The following is a 13,309-nucleotide window of genomic DNA, read 5'->3' as shown; positions in this document are numbered from 1 at the left end:
AGTTTTCTATGTAGACAAACATGTCATCTGCAAACAGTGAGAGTTTTACTTCTTCTTTTCCAATTTGGATTCCTTTTATTTCTTTTTCTGCTCTGATTTGCTGTGACCAAAACTTCCAAAACCATGTTGAATAGTAATGGTCAAAGTGGGCACCCTTGTCTTGTTCCTGACTTTAGAGGGAATGCTTTCAATTTTTCACCATTGAGGATAATGTTTGCTGAGGGTTTATCACATATAGCTTTTATTATGTTGAGGTATGTTCCTTCTATTTCTGCTTTCCGGAGAGTTTTTATCATAAATGGATGCTGAACTTTGTCAAAGGCTTTCTCTGAATCTATTGAGATAATCATATGGCTTTTATTTTTCAATTTGTTAATGTGGTGTATTACATCGATTGATTTGTGGATATTGAAGAATCTTTGAATCCATGGGATAAAGCCCACTTGGTCATGGTGTATGATCTTTTTAATGTGTTGTTGGATTCTGATTTCTAGAATTTTGTTAAGGATTTTTGCATCTATGTTCATCATTGATACTGGCCTGTAGTTTTCTTTTTTGGTGGCATTTTTTCAGGTTTTGGTATTAGGGTGATGGTGGCCTCATAGAATGAGTTTGGAAGTTTACCTTCCTCTGCAATTGTCTGGAAGAGTTTGAGTAGGATAGGTATTAGCTCTTCTCTAAAGTTTTGGTAGAATTCAGCTATGAAGCCATCTGGACCTGGGCTTTTGTTTGTTGGAAGATTTCTGATTACAGTTTCAATTTCTGTGCTTGTGATGGGTCTGTTCAGATTTTCTATTTCTTCCTGGTTCAGTTTTGGAAAATTATACTTTTCTAAGAATTTGTCCATTTCTTCCAAGTTGTCCATTTTATTGGCATATAATTGCTGATAGTAGTCTCTTATGATCCTTTGTATTTCTGTGTTGTCTGTTGTGATCTCTCCATTTTCATTTCTAATTTTATGAATCTGATTTTTCTCCCTTTGTTTCTTGATGAGTCTGGCTAATGGTTTGTCAATTTTATTTATCCTTTCAAAGAACCAGCTTTTGGCTTTGTTGATTTTTGCTATGGTCTCTTTGTTTCTTTTGCATTTATTTCTGCCCTAATTTTTAAGATTTTTTTCATTCTATTAACCCTGGGGTTCTTCATTTCTTCCTTTTCTAGTTGCTTTAGGTGTAGAGCAAGGTTATTTATTTTACTTTTTTCTAGTTTCTTGAGGTATGCCTGCATTGCTGCGAACCTTTCCCTTAGCACTGCTTTTACAGTGTCCCCCTGGTTTTGGGGTGTTGTGTTTTCATTTTCATTCATTTCTATGCATATTTTTATTTCTTTTTTGATTTTTTTCTGTGATTTATTGGTTATTCAGTAGCGTGTTATTCAGCCTCCACATGTTAGAATTTTAAATAGTTTTTCTCCTGTCATTGAGATCTAATCTTACTGCATTGTGGTCAGAAAAGATGCTTGGAATGATTTCAAGTTTTTTAAATTTACCACGTCAAATTTATGGCCCAGGATGTGATCTATCCTGGAGAAGTTTCCATGTGCGCTTGAGAGAAAGGTGAAATTCATTGTTTTGATGTGAAATGTCCTATAGATATCAATTAGGTCTAACTGGTCTATTGTATCATTTAGAGTTTGTGTTTCCTTGTTAATTTTCTGTTTAGTTGATCTATCTATAGGTGTGAGTAGAGTATTAAAGTCTCCCACTATTATTGTGTTATTGCTAATTTCCCCTTTCATACTTGTTAGCATTTGTCTTACATATTGTGGTGTTCTTATGTTGTGTGCATATATATTTATAATTGTTATATCTTCTTGGATTGATAGTTTTATCATTATGTAGTGTCTTTCTTTGTCTCTTTTCACAGCCTTTGTTTTAAAGTCTATTTTATCTGATATGACTATTGCTACTCTTGCTTTCTTTTGGTCTCTATTTGGGTGGAATATTTTTTTCCAGCCCTTCACTTTCAGTCTGTATGTGTCCCCTGTTTTGAGGTGTGTCTCTTGTAGACAACATATATAGGGGTCTTGTTTTTGTATCCATTCAGCCAGTCTTTGTCTTTTGGTTTGGGCATTCAACCCATTTACATTTAAGGTAATTATTGATAAGTAGGATCCCGTTGCCATTTACTTTATTGTTTTGGGTTCGAGTTTATACACCCTTTTTGCGTTTCCTGTCTAGAGAAGATCCTTTAGCATTTGTTGGAGAGCTGGTTTGGTGGTGCTGAATTCTCTCAGCTTTTGCTTGTCTGTAAAGCTTTTGATTTCTCCTTCATATTTGAATGAGATCCCTTCTGGGTACAGTAATCTGGGCTGTAGGTTATTTTCTTTCATCACTTTAAGTATATCCTGCCATTCCCTCCTGGCCTGAAGTGTTTCTATTGAAAGATCAGCTGTTATCCTTATGGGAATCCTCTCATGTGTTATTTGTTGTTTTTCCCTTGCTGCTTTTAATATTTGTTCTTTGTGTTTGATCTTTGTTAATTTGATTAATATGGATCTTGGGGTGTTTTGCCTTGGGTTTATCCTGTTTGGGTCTCTCTGGGTTTCTTGGACGTGAGTGCCTATATTCTTCCCCATTTTAGGGAAGTTTTCAACTATTATCTCCTCAAGTATTTTCTCATGGTCTTTCTTTTTGTCTTCTTATTCTGGGACTTCTATGATTCAAATGTTGGGGCATATAACACTATCCTGGAGGTCTCTGAGATTGTCCTCATTTCTTTTAATTTGTTTTTCCTTTTTCCTCTCTGATTCATTTATTTCTACTATTCTATCTTCTACTTCACTAATCCTATCTTCTGCCTCCGTTATTCTACTATTTGTTCCCTTCAGAGTGTTTTTTTGTCTCATTTATTGCATTATTCATTATATACTGACTCTATTTTATTTCTTCTAGGTCCTTGTTAAACCTTTCTTGCATCTTCTCAATCTTTGTCTCCAGGCTATTTATCTGTGATTGCATTTTGGTTTCAAGATTTTGGATCATTTTCACTATCATTATTTGGAATTCTTTATCAGGCAGATTCCCTATCTCTTCCTCTTTTGTTTGGTTTGGTGGGCACTTATCCTGTTCCTTTACCTACTGGGTATTCCTCTGTCTCTTCATCCTGTTTATATTGCTGTGTCTGGGGTGGCCTTTCTGTATTCTGGCAGTTTGTCGAGTTCTCTTTATTGTGAAGTTTCCTCATTGTGGGTGCAGTTGTACAGGTGGCTTGCCAAGGTTTCCTGGTTAGGGAAGCTTGTGTCGGTGTTCTGGTGGGTGGAGCTGGATTTCTTCTCTCTGGAATGCAATGAATGTCCAGTAATGAGTTATGAGATGTCAGTGGGTTTGGGGTGACTTTGGACAGCCTTTAAATTGAAGCTCAGGGCTGTGTTCCTGTGTTGCTGGAGAATTTGTGTGGTATGTCTTGCTCTGGAACTTGTTGGTCCTTGGGTGGTGCTTGGTTTCAGTGTAGGTATGGAGGCATTTGATGACCTTCTGTCGATTAATGTTCCCTGGAGTCAGGAGTTCTCTGGTGTTCTCAGGATTTGTACTTAAGCCTCCTGCTTCTGGTTTTCAGTCTTATTTTTACGGTAGTCTCAAGACTTCTCCATCCATACAGCACCATTGATAAAACATCTAGTTTAAAGATGAAAAGTTTCTCCACAGTGAGTGACACCCAGAGAGGTTCACAGAGTTACATGGAGAAGAGAAGAGGGAGGAGGGAATTAGAGGTGACCTGAATGAGATGAGGTGGAATCAAAAGAGGAGAGAGCAGGCTAGCCAGTAATCACTTCCTTATGTATGCTCCACAGTCTGGACCACTCACAGATGTTCACGGAGTTATATGGAGAAGAGGAAGGAAGGAGACAGAGGTGGCCAGGAGGATAAAGGGGGGAATGAAAAGGAGAGAGATAGATCCAGCCAGTAATCAGTTCCCTAAGTGTTCTCCACCGTCTGGAACACACAAAGAGATTCACAGAGTTGGGTAAAGAAGAGAAGGGGGAGGGAGGAGATAGAGGTGCCCTGGTGGAGAAAAGGAGAGTCCAAAGGGGGAGAGAGCATTCAAACCAGTAATCTTGCTCCCAAATAAAAATGGGTACTGTAGATCAGGTTCTTAAAGGTACAACATTGATAACAAATACCAAAAAGCAAAGATTAAAAATTTAGAGTAGAGGTTGGATTTTCAAAAATACAATATTAAAGAAAAGAAAAAAAGAAAAAAACAAAGTCACAAAAATTATAAAAAATATATGTATATGACATTTGCTTTAAAAAATAGGTCTCTTTTTTTGTAAAGTAATAGTAGGTTATAAAAATGAAAACTAGAGGAGTAATAGAGGACTTAAATTAAAAAAAAATGATAGTAAAAAACATATCTAGGACTTTCTCTGGTGTTGTTGTGGGCAGTGTGGGGTCAGTTCATTTCAGATAGTTCCTTGGTCCAGCTTATATTTCTCAAGATCTATAGGCCCCTTCCTATGAAGTCGGTGCTAACTACAAGGTTTTAATCTATTGTACCTGTCACTTTCAAGGAGGTTCCCTCTGTTTTAGCTTCTTCTGTTTGCTAGTCTCTTCAGTGTCTGATTTCTGCCCTGACACAGGGGGGAGGTGGTGGACACTTTTTTATGCTCACTTGTTCAGTCACACTGTGAGGAGGAGGGATGCTGCAAACAAATAACACTGGCATGTGCTCGCAGCGTCTCAGCCACACTGGGCCTGGCCCTGCTCACTGCACATGTGCTGGCCCTACCCGCACTGCTCAGGCTCTAGGTTTTTCCACCAGGAACTGTCCGAGGCCAGCCCTGGGCTACATGCACCTCCTAGGTCTAAGCCGCTCAGGTTCAGGCACTCAGGTAGTCCTCAGAGGCACAGACTCGGTTGGGCCTGTGTTTTGTGCCCTTCCCAGGTCTGAGAAGCTCAGGTGATGAGGTGTTTAGCAAGCATGGTCACTGCAACTTATCCCCTCCCCCGTCCCTGCCACTTGGTTTTCTGGGTGTACAACTGGCATGCCTTCTCAGGCGGATGTTGACCGTCCAGAACCCCAAGAAGTCTTAGCCAAAAAGCCTGCTCGCAGTTTGGAGATAATGCCTCTCTGGGGCTGCGACTGCCCCCTTCTGGCTCTGGCTGCCTGTCACAGGAGGGGGATGGTCTACAGCCGGCTATCTCTGTTCAGTCCTTTGTTCTGTGAGGGGGCCTGACGGTGTCTTAGGTTAGGGCTTTTCGTGTGGTAGCTATCCCACAGTCTGGTTTGCTAGCCCAAGTTAGTTCCCTCAGATTGCCCTTGGGGCATCCAGGCCCAGTCCTTACTCTAAGCAGTGCAGCCTGCGCCTCCCTGCCCAGCCCCCGCTCACTAGTGGCGGGTGCAGGCGTCTGCTCTGCTTCTCTGCTGGGGGAGTTACCATTGGGCACGTAATCGGCGGGCTTTAATTATTTATTTACTTTTCTTCGTGGTTATGTTGCCCTCTGTGGTTCCAAGGCTTGCTACAGACTCAGCAGTGAGAGTGTTTCCTGGTGTTTGGACACGTCTCTCTTTTTAAGACTCCCTTCCCGGGACAGAGCTCCATCCCTACCTCTTTTGTCTCTCTTTTTGTCTCTTATATTTTTTCCTACCTCCTTTTGAAGACAATGGGCTACTTTTCTGGGTGCCTGATGTCCTCTGCCAGCCTTCAGAAGTTGTTTTGTGCAATGTACTCAGCGTTTAAATGTTTTTTTGATGAATTTGTTGGGGAGAAACTTGTCTCCCTGTCCTATTCCTCCACCATCTTAGGACTGCCTCCCAGTTGAGCTATTTCAAATCCTGAAAGATGATGCTGTTAGAGTGCAGCACTCAATATGATGGCAAATTTGGATTTCATTCCAATCCCAAAGAAAGGCAAAGCCAAAGAATGTTCAAACTATTGCACAATTGCACTCATCTCACATGCTAGTAAAGTAATGCTTAAAATTCTCCAAGCTAGGGCTTCAGCAATACATGAAGCATGAACTTCCAGTTGTTCAAGCTGGTTTTACAAAAGGCAGAGGAACCAGAGATCAAATTGCCAATATCAGTTGGATCATTGAAAAAGCAAGAGAGTTCCAGAAAAAACATCTATTTCTGCTTTATTGACTATGCCAATGCCTTTCACTGTGTGGATCACAATAAACTGTGGAAAATTCTGAAAGAGATGGGAATACAAGACCACCTGACCTGCCTCTTGAGAAACCTATATGCAGGTCAGGAAGCAACAGTTAGAACTGGACGTGGAACAGACTGGTTCCCAATAAGAAAAGGAACACGACAAGGCTGTATATTGTTACCCTGCTTATTTAACTTATATGCAGAGTACATCATGAGAAACGCTGGGCTGGAAGAAGCACAATCTGGGATCAAGATTGCCAGAAGAAATATCAATAACCTCAGATATGCAGATGACACCACCCTTATGGCAGAAAGTGAAGAAGAACTGAAAAGCTTCTTGATGAAAGTGAAAGTGGAGAGTGAAAAAGTTGGCTTAAATCTCAACATTCAGAAAACGAAGATCATGGCATCTGGTCCCATCACTTAATGGAAAATATATGGGGAAACAGTGGAAACAGTGTCAGACTTTATTTTTGGGGGCTCCAAAATCACTGCAGATGGTGACTGCAGCCATGAAATTAAAAGACACTTACTCCTTGGAAGGAAAGTTGTGACCAACCTAGATAGCAAATTGAAAAACACAGACATTACTTTGCCAACAAAGGTCTGTCTAGTCAAGGCTATTGTTTTTCCAGTAGTCATGTATGGATGTGAAAGTTGGACTGTGAAGAAAGCTGAGCGCTGAAGCATTGATGCTTTTGAACTGTGGTGTTGGAGAGGACTCTTGAGAGTCCCTTGGACTGCAAGGAGATCCAACCAGTCCATTCTGAAGGAGATCAGCCCTGGGTGTCCTTTGGAAGGACTGATGCTAAAGCTGAAACCCCAGTACTTTGGCCACCTCATGCTTGGAAAGGATTCTGATGCTGGGAGGGATTAGGGGCAGGAAGAGAAAGGGACGACAGAGAATGAGATGGCAGGATGACATCACCGACCTGATGATGGACGTGAGTTTGAGTGAATTCCAGAATTGGTGATGGACAGGGAGGCCTGGCGTGCTGCAATTCATGGGGTCACAAAGAGTCAGACATGACTGAGCGACTGAACTGAACTGAACTGATGTAGAGGATCATGTCATCTTCAGTGAGAGTTATACGTCTTCTTTTCCAATCTTGATTCACTTTATTTCTTTGTCTTCTCTGATTGCTGTGGCTAAAACTTCCAAAACTGTGTTGAATAGTAGTGGTGGGAGTGGGCACCCTTGTCTTTTTCCTGACTTTAGGGGAAATGCTTTCAATTTTTCACCATTGAGGATAATGTTTACTGTGGTTTATCATATATGGCTTTTTATTATGTTGAGGTGCATTCCTTCTATTCCTGCTTTCTGGAGGGTTTTTATCATGAATCGATATTGAATTTTGTCAAAGGCTTTCTCTGCATCTATTGAGATAATCATATCATTTTTATCTTTCAAGTTTTTCATGTTGTATATCACATTGATTGATTTACAAATATTGAAGAATCATTGCACCCCTGGGATAAAGCCCACTTGGCCATGATGTATGATCTTTTTAATATGTTGTTGGATTCTGTTTGCTAAAATTTTGTTAAGGATTTTTGCATCTATATTCGTCAATGATATTGGCCTGTACTTTTTTTTTTTTTTTTTTTGCATCTTTGTCAGGCTTTGGTATTAGGGTGATGGTGGCCTCATAGAATGAGTTTGGAAGTTTACCTTCCTCTGCAATTGTCTGGAAGAGTTTGAGTAGGATAGGTGTTAGCTCTTCTCTAAATTTTTGGTAGAATCCACTATAAAGTCATCTGGTTCTGGGCTTTTAATTGTTGGAAGGTTTCTGATTACAATTTTGATTTCTGTGCTTGTGATCAGTCTGTTCAGATTTTCTATTTCTTCCTGGTTCAGTTTTGGAAAGTTATACTTTTCTAAGAATTTGTCCATTTCTTCCAAGTTGTCCATTTTATTGGCATATAGTTGCTGATACTAGTCTCTTATGATCTTCTGTATTTATGTGTTGTCTGCTCTGATTTCTCTAATTCAATTTCTAATTTTGTTGATTTGGTTCTTCTCCCTTTTTTTCTTGATGAGTCTGGCTAATGCTTTCTCTATTTTATTTATCTTTTTAAAGAACCATCTTTTAGCTTTGCTGATTTTGGCTATGGTCTTGCTTGTTTCTTTTGCATTTATTTCTGCCCTAATTTTTATGATTTCTTCCCCTCTACTCACCCTGGGGTGCCTCATATCTTCTTTTTCTAATTGCTTTAGTTGTAGAATTAGGTTATTTATTTGATTTTTCTCTTGTTTCTTAAGGTAAGCTTGTATTGCTATGAACCTTCCCCTTAGAACTGCTTTTACTGAATCCCATAGATTTTTGGGTTGTTGTGTTTTCATTTTCATTCATTTCTATGCATATTTTGATTTCTTTTTTGATTTATTCTGTGATTTATTGGTTATTCAGAAGTATGATGTTTAGCTTCCATGTGCTTGTATATTTAATGTTTTTTTCCCCCTGTAGTTGATATCTAATCTTACCACATTGTGGTCAGAAAAGATGCTTGAAATGATTTCATTTTTTTTTTTTTTTAATTTATCAAGGCTAGTTTTATGGCCCAGGATGTGATCAGTCCTGGAGAAGGTTCCATGTGCACTTGAGAGAAAGGTGAAATTCATTGTTTTGATGTGAAATGTCCTATAGATATCAATTGGGTCTAACTGGTCCATTGTAAAGTTTGTGTTTCCTTGCTAATTTCCTGTTTAGTTGATCTATCCATAGGTTTGAGTGGGGTATTAAACAGTAACACTATTATTGTGTTACTGTTAATTTCCCCTTTCATACTTGTTAGCATTTGCCTTACATATTGTGGTGCTCCTATACTGGGTGCATATATATTTATAATTGTTATATCTTCTTGGATTGATCCTTTGATCATTATGTGGTGTCCTTCTTTGTCTCTTTTCGTGGCCTTTATTTCAAAGTCTATTTTATCTGATATGAGTATTGCTACTCCTGCTTTATTTTGGTCTGCATTTGCATGAAATATCTTTTTTCAGCCCTTCACTTTCAGTCTGTATGTGTCCCTTGTTTTGAGGTGGGTCTCTTGTAGACAGTGTATATAAGGGTCTTGTTTTTGTATCCACTCAGCCAGTCTTTGTCTTTTGGTTTGGGCATTCAACCCATGTACATTTAAGGTAATTATTGATAAGTATGATCCCATTGCCATTTACTTTGTTGTTTTGTGTTAGAGTTTATACACCTTTTCTGTGATTCCTGTCTAGAGAAGATCCTTTAGCATTTGTTGAAGAGCTGGTTTGGTGGTGCTGAATTCTCTCAGCTTTTGCTTGTCTGTAAAGCTTTTGATTTCTCCTTCATATTTGAATGAGATCCTTGCTGGGTACAGTAATCTGGGCTGTAGGTTATTTTCTTTCATCACTTTAAGTATATCCTGCCATTCCCTCCTGGCCTGAAGAGTTTGTATTGAAAGATCAGCTGTTATCCTAATGTGAATCCCCTTGTGTGTTACTTGTTGTTTTTCCCTTGCTGCTTTTAATATTTGTTCTTTGTGTTTGATCTTCCTTAATTTGATTAATACGTGTCTTGGGTGTTTTGCCTTGAGTTTATCCTATTTGCGACTCTGGGTTTCTTGGACGTGAGTGCCTATATTCTTCCCCATTTTAGGGAAGTTTTCAACTATTATCTCCTCAAGTATTTTCTCATGGCCTTTCTTTTTGTCTTCTTTTTCTGGGACTCCTATGATTTGAATGTTTTGGTGTTTCACATTGTCCCAAAGGTCTCTGAGTTTGTCCTCATTTCTTTTAACTCTTTTTTCTTTTTTCCTCTCTGCTTCATTTATTTCCAACATTCTATCTCCCATCTCACTTATCCTATCTTCTGCCTCAGTTATTCTACTGTTGGTTCCCTCCAGAGTGCTTTTGATCTCAGTTATTGCATTGTTCATTATTGATTGACACTTTTTTTTATTTCTTCTAGGTCTTTGTTAAACATTTCTTGCATCTTCTCAATCCTTGTCTCCAGACTATCTATTTTTCCATTTTGTTTTCAAGATTTTGGATCATTTTTACTATCATTATTCTGAATTCTTTTTCAGGTAGACTCCCTATCTCCTCCTATTTGGTTTGGTTTGGTGGGCATTTATCATGTTTATTTACCTGCTGAATATTTCTCTGCCTTTTCATCTTGTTTAGATTGCTGTGTTTGGGTGTCCTTTCTGTATGCTGGAAATTTGTGGTTCCTCTTTATTGTGGAGGTTCCTCCCTATGGGTGGGCTGGACTAGTGGTTTCTCAAGGTTTCCTGGTTAGGGAAGCTTGCATTGGTGTTCTGGTGGGTGGAGCTGGATTTCTTCTCTCTGGAGTGCAATGAAGAGTCCAGTAGTGAGTTTTGAAGTGTCTATGGGTTTGGTGTGACTTTTGGCTGCCTGTATTTTAATGCTCAGGGCTATGCTGCTGCATTGTTGGAGATTTAGCTTGATATGTCTTACTTTGAAACTTGTTGGCTCTTGGGTAGAGCTTGGTTTCAGTGTAGATATGAAGGCTTCTGGGTGAGCTCTTGTTGATTAATGTTCCCTGGAGTCTGGAGTTTCCTGGTGTTCTCAAGTTTTGAACTTAAGCCTCTTGCCTCTGGCTTTCAGTCTTATTCTTACAGTAGCCTCAAGACTTCTCCATCTATACAGCACCAATGATAAAACATATAGGTTAATGGTGAAAAGATTCTCCACAGTGAGGGATACCCAGAGAGGTTCACAGAGTTATATGGAGAAGAGAAGAGGGAGGAGGGAGATAGAGGTGACCAGGAAGAGAAGAGGGGAAATCAAAAGGGAGAGAACAATCTAGCAAGTAATCAGTTCCCTAAGTGTTCTCTATAGCCCAGAACACCCAAAGAGATTCACAGAGTTAGAGAAGAGAAGGGGAAGGGAGGAGATAGAGGTGACCTGGAAGAGAAAAAGGAGAGTCAAAAGGAAGAGAGAGCAATCAAGCTAGTAATCACACTCCTAGGTAAAAATGGGTACTGAAGACTAGATTCTTAATGGTACAAAATTGATCAGATCAGATCAGATCAGTCACTCAGTCGTGTCTGACTCTTTGCGACCCTATGAATCGCAGCACACCAGGCCTCCTTGTCTATCACCAACTCCCGTAGTTCACTCAGTCTCATGTCCATTGAGTCAGTGATGCCATCCAGCCATCTCATCCTCTGTCGTCCCCTTCTCCTCTTGCCCCCAATCCCTCCCAGCATCAGAGTCTTTTCCAATGAGTCAACTCTTTGCATGAGATGGCCAAAGTACTGGAGTTTCAGCTTTGGCATCATTCCTTCAAGCAAAGGTTAAAAATCTAGTGTAGTTTTAGACTCTCAAAAACACAATATTAAAAAAACAAAACAAAATCACAAAAATTATAAAGTGTATGTATGAAATTTGCTTTAAAAATAGGGTCTTTTTAAGGTAATAGTAGGTTATAAAAATTAAAATTAAAGGAGTAACAAAGAACTTAAAAATAAAAAAATGTAAAATTTAAAAATGATAATAGCAAAATATATCTAGGAATTTCTCTGGAGCTGTTGAGGGCAGTGTGGGTTCAATTCCGTTTCAGATAGTTCCTTGTTCCAGTTTATACTTCTTCTCAAGGTCTATAGGCCCCTTCCAATGTAGTCAATGCTAACTATAGGGTTTTAATATGTTGCACCTGTCACTTCCAAAGTGGTTCCCTCTTCTTGTTTATTTTGGCTTCCTCTGTTTGCAAGTCTCTTCAGTGTCTAACTTCCTGACACAAGGGGGTGAAGGTGGTCTCTTATTTAGGCTCACTTGTTCAGCTGTGCTATGGGGAGAGAGGTACACTGCAAACAAATATCACTGGCTAGCGTGGGGAGTGCTCACAGTGTTTTAGCCTCTCTGCCTCCAGCGGGGGATGGGCCAGTCCACAGCCAGCTAGCTCTCTTCTGATATTGGCTCAGTCCTTTGTTCTGTGAGGGGGCCTGGCAGTGCCTTAGGTTAGAGCTTTTCACAAGAAAGTTCTCTCTCTCTCTCTCTGTTCTCTCTCTCTCTCTTTGTTCTCTCTCTCCCTCTCTCTGGCTATACCACAGTTTGGGTTGCTATCTCACGTTAGCTCCCTCAGATTGTCCTCAGGGCATTCAGGCCTGGTCCTTACCCTAAGCATGCAGCCCATGCCTCCCTGTTCGGCCCCCACCCACTGCTGGTGGATGCGAGTGTCTGGGCTATTTCTCCAGTGGGACTTGTGGTTAGGCACGTAATCTGTGTGTTTTTTTTTCCCTCCAGATTATGTTGCCCTCTGGTTTCCAAAACTCCCCACAGACCCACCAGTGAGATGGTTTCCTGGTGTTTGGAAACTTCTCCTTCATGACTCCCTCCCCAGGGTGGGTCTCCATCCCTAACTCTTTTGTCTCTCTTTTTATCTTTTATATTTTGTCCTACCTCCTTTCAAAAAGAATGGGCTGCCTTTCTGGGTGCCTGGTGTCCTCCACTAGCGTTCAGAAATTGTTTTGTGTAATTTGCTCAGCATTCAAATGGTCTTTCGATGAATTTGTGGAGGAGAAAGTGGTCTCCCCATCCTATTCCCCTGCCATCTTAGGACCGCCCCCATGGTACCACTTTTGATCATTTTCTGGGTGCCAAATTACAGGAAAGTTGAAGGACACACTAGTTGTCTTTGCTGGAAAAGCAAATTCATTCCTTTCTAAGTGACTCACAGTGGCATTCCACTCAATATCAATTGAGCTCAAAGGGCACTCGTGAGTTTCTATTGAATAAAAAAACTTTGTATTTAGAGCTGGTTCTGAATGCCTTTATTTCAACCTGATCTGGCCTTATTTACTTGCTCTAGGCCCAGCTGACCTTGAAATGTGTTGTAGTGAGAAGAGCCTGAGCTCAGATCTCAGCTTTAAATAATGGCAACTGTGTGACTTGGTTATTTATCCTTTGTCTATTTCCTACTTTTCCCACCTATAAAATGGGAAAATCCTCATACTCATTTCACAGGATTATTATGAAGATTAAATAATATGTAATATGTGAAACATATAGAGCTCAGTACCTATCTATATAGATAGATGGTGTATATACACATATACAGACTAAGGTTTGTCTTAATTCTTGCTTATCTTTGTAACCATGACAATAACTTTATCTACCATTTGCTATCTAAAGAGTGATACAGACATGTAAAAAAGGATCTCATTTTCCTGCTTCTTTACTGACTTAATGATTACCATGAATCTATAATATGTAA

The sequence above is a fragment of the Bos indicus x Bos taurus genome, chromosome X (genome assembly GCF_003369695.1).
Source record: "Bos indicus x Bos taurus breed Angus x Brahman F1 hybrid chromosome X, Bos_hybrid_MaternalHap_v2.0, whole genome shotgun sequence".
Taxonomy (NCBI): Eukaryota; Metazoa; Chordata; class Mammalia; order Artiodactyla; family Bovidae; genus Bos; species Bos indicus x Bos taurus.
The sequence above is the reverse complement of the archived record's forward strand: the minus strand, read 5'-3'. Positions refer to the sequence as shown.